This window comes from Myodes glareolus, chromosome 8 (genome assembly GCF_982192425.1).
Source record: "Myodes glareolus chromosome 8, mMyoGla1.1, whole genome shotgun sequence".
In the NCBI taxonomy this organism is placed as follows: domain Eukaryota; kingdom Metazoa; phylum Chordata; class Mammalia; order Rodentia; family Cricetidae; genus Myodes; species Myodes glareolus.
This window is the reverse complement of record NC_142033.1, coordinates 40,394,149-40,407,394: the sequence shown is the minus strand read 5'-3', so window position 1 is coordinate 40,407,394 and position 13,246 is coordinate 40,394,149. Positions and strand designations below refer to the sequence as shown.

General features: G+C 45.3%; 1 protein-coding gene and 1 non-coding gene across 14 annotated transcripts in view; one reads left to right on the top strand and one right to left on the bottom strand.

Moving 5' to 3' along the window:
* The window catches only part of LOC125387582 (LIM and calponin homology domains-containing protein 1), a 317,590-nt gene that overhangs the window by 84,439 nt on the left and 219,905 nt on the right, over nt 1-13,246 (top strand). The gene's annotated exons all lie outside the window — the stretch shown is intronic.
* LOC146893837 (signal recognition particle RNA) lies at nt 11,568-11,867 on the bottom strand. The gene has a single exon (XR_015002905.1).

The window sequence follows — 13,246 nt, the reverse complement described above, 5'->3', positions numbered from 1 at the left end:
CAGCCCTGTAGTTTCTTGTTTCAAATCATGCCCCCCAAACTAGCTATGTGAGTGGAGTTAAAACTTCATTCTCCCATTGGGGTGACACTACACCTCCAGGTAGCACATCCCTTCATTCCCTTTTCCTCATCCATATGACTCATCAGCTGTCCCAGCCCTCTCTCTGCCTTTATCCAGCCTCGGTCCTGGGTAGCCTCCCGCCGCTAGGGCTCACTTCTCGGAAGGGCTTACTTGCCACTTTGCCCCCACCCCCCAAGCTTTAGGACAAGCTGTCTGGATGGACTCTTTGTTCTGTCTGAGGACCAGACAGTCCAGTCTCTGTGACTCTTCCCGTAGGCTCAGGCCGTTCCACACACAGCCTCCACTCTCTTCTTCCCATATAGAATAGACAAAAAAGCAAAGACGTGCATTTATCACTATGGCAACCACTGCCTGCCTCTTCTTTGCTCTTTTTTGAAGTTACTTCATGGTTGAGAAGTTTATTTGCATAAAGTTATCGACTAGCGAGCTAAATGCTTCTAAGTGCTTCTAACCGCCATTTGAAGGTTTGGCCTTAATTCCTTTCACAAGCCCGCAGTGTGGCTGTTTGCTGCGCAGCATCTCCACTATGGATGCCTCAAATATTCCCACCGCCAGTGGACCCTAGAGCACTTCGCTCTCCTTAGACTTCCAGATCCCTTTGGGTAGGGCGCAGCATCAGGTGGATATGTGCACCCAGCCTGGAAATAGATCTTGACGGAATCATGGGAGCTAAAACCTGCAGCTCTAAACCAGTGTGGTGAGTGATAGGTGACAAGATACTGTGGAAGTGAGAGTCCTCACCTTGTCCTCATGGTGGTCACCATGAAGAGTCCTCAGGACCCGCTTCCATGGCCCCCGATATTATTGCAGTAGTCAGTGTATGGTGTATTGCTGTGCTGAAATACTGCACAGAGCCAACACAGAAAGCTTTGTCTGCCATCTTTGCACGTTGGCACCGCGCCGTAGTTGAAGCCATACTTTCCCAGCTGCTTTGTTTTGAGCATGTGGTAGAGGGCAGCTTGTTCAAATCCGGGCCAACCAGGAAGCAGCGAGTGGGACAGGAACCAGGGGCCAGATGCTTTCTGCTAACGGTCCTCACCTCCTGCAGGTTCTCCATCCTCCCCACGTAGTACCACCAAATGGGCACAGACATTCAGGACATGAGTCCACGAGAAACATTTCTCATTCAGACCATAGCAAGCATGGGTGAGGATATCCAAGGGATCGTAGAAAGACACAGCACCATGTCCATGGAGGGGACCCCCAGGGAGGTGGCATTCAATGATGCGGGGAGTTCTACTTCTTCGTAGGAGTTCTGCCTCTGACCATGTCTTGAGTAGACAGATACTTCTTTTTAAGCACCATCTTTAAAATAATGGTTTGTGTGTAAGGGATGTATGTAAGCTGTGTGTGTGTAAGGTGTGTGTAGGAGGGGTATATGTGGAAGTCAGAGGACAACTTTATGGAGTCTGTTCTCTTCTGCCACCTTTATGTGGGCTCCAGGAATTGAACTTAGGTCACTTACCTTGGGCAGCAAGTGCCTTTACCGACTGAGCCATATCTATGACTGTGAGCTTCATGTGTCAGCTTGTTGTTGGGTTTCCATCCCTGGGAACTGTGCAGACGTTTGCCTTTGTGGAGCTCTTAAGAGATGCTGGGAAGGAAAGATACGCCTCAGCACAGCCATGGCAGCTGGTATCGCAGTGCAGTTCAGCTGCGGGTGCCATTTGTGTCTGACCTACTCGGAAGACGTCTGAGAACTGATCTCTTATGGGCATAGTTCTGCCTATTGATTGCTCGGAGAGCATTGGTGTTTCTCTTGACTCCAGACCTTGTACCATATCCAAAGAAGTGTATGTAATCTATATTTATATATAAAATCACTTTGTAGACTTCCAGATTCTAATTTCTTTCCCTACTTATATGCAGCATTTAGCCCGAATGGGCTTTTATCATTCTCATTTGCTTATTTTTATATTTTTGCTACATATGTATATATCCATATGCTATGCATAATATTGTTTTATGTGTGCTTTTAAAAGCCTGGTGGAAACAGTGTAACATTGTCTCACTAGTCTGCATGCATTTGCTTTCTAAGCTTTTGAGATTTGCGCATGGAATCCTACTTTTTGATTTATGCTCCTGGGTTTTAGACCATGAAAGGACCATCATCTATTCCCATCATCACCTATTGATAAACACTTAAGATTGCCTCAATTTTTCACTGTTGCTAACTTTGCTAGATTGAACATTCTGTATGTCTTACTGTGCATGAATTTCTGTAGGTATGCTTGCATAATTGCTGAGTCATGTTACCAATGTTGTCTTCAGGTTTTCTCCAGATTTTCATGTTACACCTCACAATAATTATGCCAATTATTTTTATCAGTACTGCATTTAAGTTAGAATTCCAATATCCTCACTAATGCTGAGTTTGTCGTAGGTAGAAAAAAATGCATGTGTGTGTACCCATGTGTGCTTTGAGTGTGTGCATGTACATGCACACACATTACATGTAAAGGTCAGAGGAGGTTTCAGACATCTTTCTCATTGGCCCTTAAAATTATTTTCTTGAGAGAGAGTCTCTCACTTGTGTGTGTGTGTTTGTATGTTCATGTGTGCATGGAGGTGCGTGCGCATCTGTGTGGAAGCCAGAGGTTTCTGCTGGGTGTCTTTCTCAATTGTCTCCACCTTACTTTCTTGAGACAGGGTTTCTCATGGACCTGGAAGCTCACTGGGTCAGCTAGGCTGACTGGCTGGCAAGCTCCAGGGATCTGCCTGGCTCCACCTGCCCAGCACTGGATTCACAGCCCATGCTTCCATGCTCAGCGTTTTCTGTGAGTGTTGGAGATCTGATCTCAGGTCCTTATGCTTGGACAGGAAGCATTTTACCCACTGAGCCATTTTGTTTATAAAAAATATTTCCTTTTATGTATATATATATATGTATACACACACACACACACACACACACACACACATATATATATATATATATGAATTCTTGTCTTTTTTATCGTGTTTGAAGCCCTTTGTAGCATGAATAATAAAAACTCAAAGCCAGAAATTGGGGTCCAATCCAAAAACCAGAAGAGCAAGGCAGTCAAGCCACGAGAAAAGTCTTACCTCTACCAAGGCTGGGTGACCTCAAACTAAGCAAACTAAGCCTCTCTCTTTTCCCAATTTATGTTCCTTCTAGTGCTGGGATTAAAGGCGTGTGACTCCCGAGGACTGGGATTAAAGGTGTGAGCCGCCACTACCACCTGGATTTGTTTTCATTTTGGTCTTGTGTAGCCCAGGCTGGCCTTAAAGATTCATAGAGATCCTTTTGACTCTGTCTCCCAAATCCTGGGATTAAAGGTATGTGTCATCATTGCCTCACCTCTAGTGACTTTAGCTTTGCCTCTGGTCTTCAGGTAAGATTTCTTTATCAAAATACAAATAATACACTAATGTAGCCCTTGACAGACTGAAGACTTCAGCAGGCAGGGGCATTGTCTTTTCTTTGCTATGTATCCTCCTGAATCATGAAGTCCAACTTCTTCCTTCAGTGCTGCAAGGCCAATGTCAGAGGCCAAATCTACACAGCTCCCTCCAGCCCTCAAAACTAGATGGTTCTTTCTTCGTGGTTACAACAACAGTTTCTCTGCCTGAATCTCTTCCGTATTTACTGCAGGATGGCAGGTCTCCTTCTTCTGTTGCCCTCCATGGGTTATCTGGCCTTTGAGAGTGGAAAAGGTGTCACCCATCTTTGTGGCACCCACAGTACCCATGCCTTGTGTGTTTGAGGAATACCATGAGATTACTTCAATATTCAGTACTGGGAGTATTCGGGGACGCGTTCACTCATGCCCTTCTGGCTTGGAGTTGGGGTCGCATGAATGTACTCTTACTGTAGGCTGTTGTCCAGAAGTCAGATGACACTCTGGAAATTTCTAGAACTCTAGAGGGGAACTTTTCACCACGTGTGTGCCTCAGCGGTGGAAGTATTAGCCCTGCTTACCTTTGTCAGAGAGAAGGAGAGGTAGGAGAAAGGGCTACAGGTTGGAGGAGGGAAGAGGGTGGGAAGAAAACCTTATATTTTATGAGTGTTCATCTTGAACATATGCTTAGCATCACTGTTTTGAGAGGCCCGCCTCTGTTCTTGCCTGGAAACTCTCCTGCTTCCTACTGTCACAGCACCGTCATTCTCTTCCATAGTTACCTTTGTGGTCCTCACCACCCCGTGCAGTTCTGTGCACACTGAATACTCATGTCCTCCGCAGCAGTGTAAAGGCCCTCTGGGCCTGGGGTAGAACATTTAGTCAGTAATGGCATCAGTAAATTCAACAGCCATCAGTGTTTTATTAAATAAAACAGAAATTTAATTTCCATCTCATTAGTAGGTAGAAAGATTGTTCTGAAGAACATTTTATGTGTTTGCTAATAGAGATTAGTAAAAAGAATGGAGGTTTTCAAAAGGTTGTGTGTGTGTATGTAAGGAGGGAGAATGAATACATGTAACTGTTGTGTAGGGGTGGTACACATTTTCTGGCTCTTTTTTGAAAGACAAAGCGGAGAAGTAAGCTCTGCAGGACACGCCAACATTTACAGATTATTTTCTAGAAAGAACTTGTGAATCTGATGCGGTTTATAACTTATTTTCAATACATGGCAGGGATGCTTTAAGGGCAATCCCATGCTCAGCTGTAACAAAATGGAAGGTTGCAATTCTGACCCCCCCTGCCCCCCCTGCCCACTTCTGCCCCGAAGGCATCAAGAGCACAGCCACGTGTATACTTGTGGGGTTTACACCTCCTTCCTCCAGCTCGCAAGCAGCCATATTTTAGGAAAATATCCCTTGCTGGTGGACTGGTTGTGGTTATTGATGTGTGCACAGTAGATCCATCCATGAAGTTCACTGTATGTTTCTGTAGGGCTGACTGCTGTAAATATTTATGTGGAGTTCATTCCCCAGCCTGCGGCTTTCTCAAGTTAGCGGGAAAACAATAGCTGACTAAACAAAGAGAGGCTGCTATCAATCAGCGTTTGAAAGTCTGGCTTTAGATGAAAGGATGGCTCCTTACTTAATGTAGCAGTCAATCCTGGGAGCAAATCCTCCCTGATCACATTTGGGTGTGTTTCCTTAATCCTGAAAGGAGAGGGGTAAGTCAGGGGCTTGGGACCTGATCGGGCCAAGAGGGAGCAGAGTCGGATGAAAGTAGGGATATTGACTGTGACTGAGGATGGGTCCTGGGGGAAGGCATGGTCCTGAGGTGAGCAAGGCTGACTGAAGACCATCTGTCCGTGTTGCATGCTCTGGTGAATTATTTAAGTCTTAAATTCTTACTACAGTCTTCTGTATCGACAGGAGTCTTGCCAATCCCCTTGGCTATGTTTCTATTTATTGGTCAATTTTGTGTGTCTGTGTGAGATGTGTCCATGTTCACATGGGTGTGCTTAACTGCGTGCAGGCTCATGTGTGGAGGTCAGAGGTCAGCTCTGTTTTTTTGAGATGGTCTCTTACTGTTTCTGGAGCGCACCCATTTGACGGGCTGGCCAGTAAGCACTGAGGACTCTCTATCTCTGCCTCCCCAGTATTGGAGTTACAGACTTGAACTGCTGTATGGGACTGTGTATGTGGGTGCTAGGTACCCCAAAATCAGGTCCTCGTGCTTGCACCCTAGCACTTTTGAACTGAACCACCTCCAGTCCACTCCTTATTATTTTAGCCTTTTGTCGAGGAAGGACTATCTGATGTCAAATAAGATATTATGACTAGATGGTAGGAAAATAAGAGCAATGAGTTTCCCATTTAGTGAGTTTTGTTTCTAATTTTATTTAGCTCTTGTATCCGAGATAGACATTCTCTCTCTCTCTCTCTCTCTCTCTCTCTCTCTCTCTCTCTCTTTCTCTCTCTCTCCTCCCTACCCTCCCTCCCTTCCCCCTTCGTCCCTCATTTCTCCCCCCCATTTCCCCCTCCTCCTTCACTGCACAGGTTCTGATGATACCAGTGAAAAAGCTAGATCAATATCTTTTATTTGGTCTGTCTGAGTTTATAAAACTTAGGACTGAAAAATGCTGTGTGCTTTAATGGCTGTGTTGGGGGGCAGGAAACACGGCTGGGTTTATAGTCTCACAGGGCTTGTGCTCCTTGCTTATGTTAACATGTGCTTTAGGACTCATGCAGTTTATTAAGGGAGAAGGAGGCTGACCCAGTTGTTTTCAGAAATCTGCATGCCCGATTTTCTTAATTTTTAAAAAAAATTGATATTTTAACTTTTTGATGATGCTTTCTTATCCCAAAACACACTGCAGATTCTCCAGGTACAGCATGGCATATGTCTTGCCATAAGCAAGCAATGAAATGACACTACTTTACTATCTGACTGATGGAGATTTAAAACCCTACCATATGTCCTTGACAGCACGCTAGCTTTGAAAGAGAGGCCCACAGAGAAGCAGAGATGGGGAGGAAGCACTTTCATCAGTTGTCTGTTCACTCTGTACTGAACTGTCTGCCCGGACTACTACTATTTCTGCTTACCAAGTTACCCCAAAACACCGTGGCTAAAAGCCTGGAGGACTGATTCACTTGCAAACCTGCACCTTGGCCAGAGCTCTGCAGGGATGGTTTGCCTCTGTGTCAGTTAACTGTGCTGGCCGAGAAGGGGCTGCAGCTAACACTTGTTAGCACAAATGTGCAGTGGCTGATGCTAGCGTTGAGCCACATTCTTAGAGCAACTGTTATGCCTATGACACACACACACACACACACACACACACACACACACACACACGTAGCAAGATTAATAGAAACCCAGAGTCAGCAATTGGGGTTCAACCTGAAGGTCAGAAAAGCAAAACACCCAGCCACTGGCTCTTACCTCTCCCTCAGTCCAAAATGGCGATCCTGCCTCCAGGAATCTCAGAATGAGACTGTGAGCGAGAGCTGTCTCCTCCTGTCTTATATTACTCTCTAGTTTAAAGGTGTGCATCACTACTGCCCAGTTTCTATGACAAACTAGCGTGGCTACTGGGTTTAAAAGTATGTGTCACCACTGCCTAGTCTGTAAGGCTGATCAGGGTGGCTGTTTTACTCTCTGAAGTTCAGGCAAGCTTTATTTATTAAAATACAAATGAAATATCACTACACACACACACACACATACTCACACAATCACAAAATGGAGGCTGGCTTTCAAGGGTTAGGGTGATATTCTGTGTAAGATGAGAGGCCAACCAGCAGTCTCTGTCACTGACGTCCTGACTCTCGGAGGGCTCAAAGGGAAAGCCCTGTTTGGAGACTAGGTAGTTCCACGTTTAGAGATTCAGAATTCATTCATTGGATAGATGCAGAAGAAAAGCGCGTGTGTGTGTGTGTGTGTGTACTCTCTACCGTAGACATTAGATTGTGCTCACTGGATACACACCTCACTGTCTACCATAGGCATAAGATTGTGATCACTGGACACACACCTCACTGTCTACCATAGGCATGTGCTGTTGGGCTCACTGGATACACACCTCACTTTAGTCAGGGTTTCTGCAACAGTTTAACTTCTGAATTGTCAAATTTATCTTGCTTTGATAGTCTTGTATACATTATTCTATTTATAATAAATTGGACCACCTTACTTTATTAGCTGACACTGTTTTGTGGAGACAGGAAGGAGCCCCTGAGGGATGTTATGGCTCAGAGACTGTCACCCCAGACCTAGAGAAAATGATCAGCCAGGCACAGTGTAGCTTTGGTTGGAGAATGACGTCATATTAATAAGAACTAAAAATGTTTACTGGGAACTTTTAAGTGCCCCAGTGGCAATGTAGAACAGGTAGTTTTATTAGTTTGGTTTTACTGAGGAAACATGGCCCAGGGCCCTGACCCATACAGTGAAGTGCAGCAGTTAACACAGCGGTCAGACAGTTTGGCTCAAGGGTCCTGTTCATCACCGGGGAGAAGGTAGAGAATTCCGTTTCTTCCAAGCAGTCACGTGACAAAGCATCTGTAGAGAGTTATAGAAATGGATTTAATGAATATCTGCAAGTCATCTAAATGATATGCAAAAGCCACTCAGACGCTGATGGGAGGCTTAAAAACAAAATTTTTAAAGTACTGTCTTTGCTCTCGAGGACCTCATAATTTAGCAAAAGTATTAAAATACCATAACTAGACTCAAGCAGTTGAGTCTCAACTCAACTCAAGTTGAGCATAACTGCTCAAGCAGTGGGTGAGTGAGCAAGAACTTCTGGAACAGGGAGCTCCAAAAAAAGGAGCTAGAACCGCACTTCAGAAGCTTTAGGCAAGCGATAAACATTTAGTGTGTGGAGATTAAGACCAAATCCCACACTAAACAGACCTCGAAAGGCATTCAATGGGAGCCGTCACATATGTGAAAGAAGCATCAGATAGTTTATCTGGGATACGGCAAGGAGAAAGGAGCCAAGAGTGAAAAGGGGGCTAAAGTGGAGCCTCTTCCAGAGACGACAGGGAGTGGTTGGCAGCCTGGGTTAGTGTGCTTGGGTGGAAGGGGTTTGCATGACCTTGCTTGACCTCTTGAGGCACCTAACTAAGCTTTTGAGTGTCTGTGTAGCTGGCGTACGTGGTTCTCTGTATCTCATGAATCCCAGTTACAATAATATGTGATGAACCAAATAATAATGTATGGTATACTTTATGTGATTCCTCCCTCTAGGTCGTAATGTATGGCAGAAAGTATATTCTCTACCTGGGATATCAATAAAGTATTTAACATACATGATTTATATCATACATCATCATTATTTATTTATTTATTTGTGTGTGTGTATCTACGTGTGCATGCCTCATTGTGTGGAAGTCAGAGGACAACAGGTGGGGCTGGTTCTTGCCTTCTGTTGTCTGAGTTCTGGCGATTGAACTCAGCTTGCTAGGCTTGGCAGCAAGCAGCCTTACCTACTGTCCTAGACACAGCCTGGAATCACATAAGATGAGTGTCAATTGAGGAACCGTCCAGATCAGATGGGCCTGCGGGCAGGTCTGCCAGAGACTGTCTTGATTATCAGTTGATATCTCTAAGGGATCCAAACCCACTTTGGTGGTGTCATGGCCTCTATAGCTAAACACGAGCCTGTGAATGAGCCAGTAAGCTCATCCCTCCATAGTTTCTGCTTCAGGTTCTTGCTTAAATTCCTGCTCTGGTTTCCCTCAGCGATGGACTGTGACTTGGAAGGGAAATCCAAATCAAGCCTCTTCTCTCATAAGTCGTTTCCAGTCAGAGTGTTTTTATCACAGAAATGGGATGGAAACTAGAGAAACTACGGAGACATCCTACCTGTACCATATATTGTTTTGTGATTGACAGTGGTGACCATGACTGTCTTCACGATGGCAGCTACCACTAGTGTGGTTTTGGGCAAATAATTAGGTCAGTGGTAAAGTGTAGATTTTAGTTAGGATGTATCAGTTAGTGTTTGACCAGGAAAACAGAAGTCATACGTAGGACTGGGTGTAATGCCACGTCTGTAACCTCGGCCCTTGGGAGGTTGAGGCAAAAGGATCATGAACTTGAGACTTCAGTGAATTTTAATCCATCCTGGTCTAGGGTTTTCAACTGATGGAGTTTAATAGAAGAAGTTGATTATGTGGTGGAATAAGAACCGAGTGGTACAGAGAGATGCAGTCCACAGGTTAGCAAGAGCATAAAGCTGGCCGCCATGAACTTATTCTTCGGGCTATGAAAACAGAGGGAGGAGACAGTTTTGGTGAGTCTGGAGGCTTGGGCTCAGTGTGAACTGGTTGGAGGACAGAGGAAATGTTGGGAGAAAGAGATGGCAGAACTGAGGGAGCAGAAGGGCTTCTTGTTTTTAGGGGAGGGCTAGTCCAAACCTAAGCCTGGACTGTAAAGATGCGTCTTATAGAAGTTGGAGAGGAGGGTTCTTTGTGGGAAGAATGTTGACTGGCCATTCTTTGTTTCTGCTTGTTAGCCATAAAAGTATATGAGTAATTTTTCTTCTTGTACCTTTAAGCTAATATTTAATCAAGTTAAATATTTCAAGTTGTTAGGTGGCTTTAATGATGACACCCGAAAAGCTGAGATGCTTATGACCTCATATTTGAAGGAAGCCGCCATTGCTGTTAGCAGGCTTCTGTGCGCCCCTTTCAGCCGCTAGTTTTGATGCTCCATGAGAGCCTAGGCTGATGTAGGAGAGTTTTATGTATTTCTGTTGCTTTCATTGGCTAATTAATAAAGAAACTGCTTGGCCTGATAGGCCAGAACATAGGTGGGTGGAGTAGACAGAATAAAATGCTGGGAAAAAGAAAAGTGAGGCAGTCGCCATGACTCTCCTCTCCGAGACAGCCTCAGGTTAGAATCCTCCCGGTAAGCCACCACCTCGTGGTGCTACACTGATAAATAAAAATGGGTTAATCAAGATGTGTGAGTTAGCCAATAAGAGGCTGAAACTAATGGGCCAAGCAGTGTTTAAAAGAATACAGTTTCCGTGTAATTATTTCGGGTAAAGCTAGCTGGGCAGGCAGTGGGAAGCGGCCCACTGTTCCATTTACAGAGTGGCGTTGGGTGCCATCTGTAACATGAGGGCCGGCTTGTTGGGGTTTCTGTCCTGCCCGGTACACCACAACCTGCAAGCCCCAAAGAAAATTGCACACAGGACTCCATAAGATTATAAACTGATTGGCCCATTAGGTCAGGCTTCTTATTAGTCCTTGTAACTTATATTAATCCATTATCATTATCTATGTTAGCCACATGACTTAGTACCTTTCTCAGTGTGACAGCTTGCATGTTGCCTCTTTGGTGGTCTGGGCAGGAATGGCAGAGGGAGCTTTCTGCTTCCCAGAATATTTCTGTTTTCATCGCCCCGCCTCTACTTCCTGTCTGGTTGACCCACCTATACTTCTTGTCTGGCCAATCAGCGTTTTATTAAAATACATGATTGACAGAATACAGATAATTCTCCCGCAATACTAGGCCATGGCTGTGTCCTCTGCTTCCACATCAACCTTCAGCCAGAGCAGTGTAACCTGCAGTCAGCTTTGGTCCTAGGTTCCTCTCCATCCTTCAGGCCTCTTTTGGATGGTTTGTAATCTCTCATGAATGTGAGTAGGTGTGTTCTTTTGCCTTTTCCTTGTAGGACTTGTTGTGGACTGATGTTCGGTGCCACAGTGGCATGCGTGATAACAAGGAGAGGCAACAAGGTAAACCTCCCACTGTCCTCAGTTAGGACTTGACTAACTGGGAGCTGGTCTCGGTTCTTTTCTTTTAAATAAGCCGGTCATCTCTGAGTAATGGTCTTGTTCCTAATTTCCTGGCACCAATCTGCTGAATGCTTTTGTGGAAATAGTAATAACTGACCATGTACGTAGTAGCTGTCCTATGTCACCCCTTCTCTTTGTGAGCACCTGTGAATGTGTTGAGTTGTCACCAAATTGTGCACTCGGCTGTAATGTTGACCTCATGCTTGAGAATGAGGAAGAGGAGGCAGAGTGTTTACGAAGGCCTGGCCCTCAGCTGGAACAGTTATCAGCTCAGAATTCTTAATACTTTTTTTTAATTTTTTTTTTTTTTAAGAGACGGGGTCTCGCTGTGTTGCCCAGGCTGGAGTGCAGTGGCTATTCACAGGCGCAATCCCACTACTGATCAGCACGGGAGTTTTGACCTGCTCCGTTTCCGACCTGGGCTGGTTCACCCCTCCTTAGGCAACCTGGTGGTCCCCCGCTCCCGGGAGGTCACCATATTGATGCTGAACTTAGTGCGGACACCCGATCGGCATAGCGCACTACAGCCCAGAACTCCTGGACTCAAGCGATCCTCCTGTCTCAGCCTCCCGAGTAGCTGGGACTACAGGTGTGTGCCACCGCGCCCGGCTCAGCTCAGAATTCTTGTTCCAGGATCTATACTGCTGACTGCATCTCTCTTCTTTCCAGTCCTGGCACTTTGGAGTCTAATAGATGCAGACATTTCTTTGATTATTTAAGAGCAACTAAAGAGATTTTTGGCTTGTGTGATGTCTAGTTCAATGTGGGTTACACAGCTTTGGCTGTCTTCTACTTAAAAACAGAGAAAGACAAAAAGTCATAAAAGAGCATTAAAGATAGTTTTTGAGACGCTGAGGCGTGTGGTTTCCTTTGGGTGCACAGCTGACACACCAGGTCTGTGGCTTCACATCTTTGAATTCAACCGAACGTGGATGGAAAAACTTTGGAAGGAAGGACACATCTTACTTGAATACGTGAAGATTTTTATGTCTTAAAAGCCGTATCTAAACAATACAGTGCAATGAGTATTTACCTAGTGTGTGTATCTCAAGTATTGTGAGTAACCTAGAAATGATGGAAACACATGGGAGGGTGCATGCAAACTATATGCAACTACACCACTTCCTGTGAGTGACAGGAGCACCCCCATATTTTAATGTTCAAGGGATCCTGGAGCCAGTCCTTCATGATGAGCAGGAGACACCTGCCCATCCCGACACATAATTGCTACCTCCAATCATGAGCGAAGGAATCTAGTCTCAGTTGACCAGACTATCATGACGGCTTTCCACAGAAAGGCAGAGAGCAGAGACACAACGTCACGGGGCTGTTTTGGGAGTTGCATTGGAACCCACGAGAATCTGTTGGGTTCTTGAAAACCTGGCAGTGTTAAACTGGAAAGCCCCTAGTTTAACCTGGATTAAAAATGAAGTAGAACTTGATTGAGAAAGCCACTATCTGGACATTAGTTTGTGTGGCATGTCCCGCTCACATGCTGCCCCAAATGCTTGTCTCAGTTGTGTACGTGCATGTGTCTCTGTATGTAGGTGCATGTTTCAGACGGGCTTTCACTGTTTAGCCCCGACTGTCCTGGAACTCACAGAGACTGTCTAGTCCCTGGATCCTGAGTGCTGGGATTAAAGGCATGTGCCATCATGCTGGGTTGGTTGCTTTACTTTAAAAAAACAAAGGGGAAAAGTGTTCAGGCCTAATGAAATGGAGGTGTGCACTCCAGGGTCCTTCGTCAGGACCTAGGCCATGATGGATTGTTCTAGGAGACTGTCTAAATCAGTAGCTTTAGCGTTCCGACCAGTGTAGCTGAGGGGCTGCCGCCTCAGGTCTGCACAGTTCTTTCTGTGTGATAAATAATTATAAAGAGAGCTGTCGGCTAGAGCATCTGGGGGATGGAAAGAAAGTCTGCCTGGAAAGAATGCTGAACTTGGTGAGCGGCCCCAACATCTGGTGTGGGGGCTTGGTGGGCTTGGGAAG